The following is a 1,494-nucleotide window of genomic DNA, read 5'->3' as shown; positions in this document are numbered from 1 at the left end:
CATCGTTACAATGATCACCACTACTCACCATATCATTACCTTGTGGCAATCCACATGTAGGTGAAGTAGATGAAGTTGAGAAGACCACACGACCGGAGGTGAAGGGAGAACAATCATTCCCACAAATCTTGGACATACCATATTTATCTTGAAGCTTTGTCCACAACTCATGAGCATCCCGGAATAGCATGAATTGAAATATAACTACATTGCTCAAAGCATCAAAAAGCACATTAGAAGCTTGAGCATTGAGATAAGAGTTTTTCTCATCCTATAAAGATATATTTTGAGAATCCTTTGGAGGAGAAAAACCCATATCTACAATTCGCTCTAAATTTGGGTCCAAGACCCGAAAGTGATTAAGCATGCGAATTACCCAAACATCAAAATTTGTGCCATCGAAACTAAGAGTGTCAGTGAATCCTAAACCCCTAGTCGACATCCTTACTCTCTAGGTGGTTAAACATAATAAAGAGAGACCTAACTCTGATACCAATTGAAAGGACGTGGATGTCGCCTAGGGGGGGTTGTATAGGCGCTTTAAAATAATTACGGTTTAGGCTTGAACAAATGTGGAATAAAACTAACGTTTAATTTGTCAAGCACAAAACCTACAACAACTAGGCTCACCTATGTGCACCAACAACTTCTGCTAAGCAAGATAAACAACTAAGTGATAGCAAGATATATGACAATAAACAATATGGCTATCACAAAGTAAAGTGCATAAGTAAAGGGTTCGGGTAAGAGATAACCGAGGCACGCGGAGACGATGATGTATCCCGAAGTTCAGACCCTTGTGGATGCTAATCTCCGTTGGAGCGGTGTGTAGGCACAATGCTCCCCAAGATGCCACTAAGGCCACCGTAATCTCCTCACGCTCTCGCACAATGCAAGATGTCGTGATTCCACTAAGGGACCCTTGAGGGCGGTCACCGAACCCGTACAAATGGCAAACCTTGGGGGCGGTCACTAATACCCGTACAAATTGGTCGAGGCAATCTTCACAACCTAATTGGAGACCCCGACGCTTGCCCGGAGCTTTACGCCACAATGATTGAGCTCCGACACACCACCAAGCTTCTAGGACGCCAAAGCATCCATGAAGAACAATATCTAGGGTACTAAGTACCAAAGGTAATAAGCTTCTCAAACTTCACTTCCACATATCACCGTGGAGAACTCAAACGATGCAACTAATGCAATGGCAAGGGCACACGGAGTGCCCAAGTCCTTCTCTCCCAAATCCCACCAGAGCAACTAATGCTAGGGAGTGCCCAAGTCCTTCTCTCCCAAAACCACATATGGAGATATATGCTCTAACAATCTCCCCCATTTTGGTAATTGATGACAACCACTTCAAGAGAGTTTATATAAGGAAATAAGCATAACCAAGCGCACACGTACAAAGCAATAATGCATGCGTGCAAGATGTAAATGCTTACGCAATAAAAGAAAAACCCTGTAAACATATCCAAAGTAAACTCTCTAAAC

This window comes from Hordeum vulgare, chromosome 2H (genome assembly GCF_904849725.1).
Source record: "Hordeum vulgare subsp. vulgare chromosome 2H, MorexV3_pseudomolecules_assembly, whole genome shotgun sequence".
Classification (NCBI taxonomy): Eukaryota; Viridiplantae; Streptophyta; class Magnoliopsida; order Poales; family Poaceae; genus Hordeum; species Hordeum vulgare.
This window is presented reverse-complemented; position numbering follows the sequence as displayed.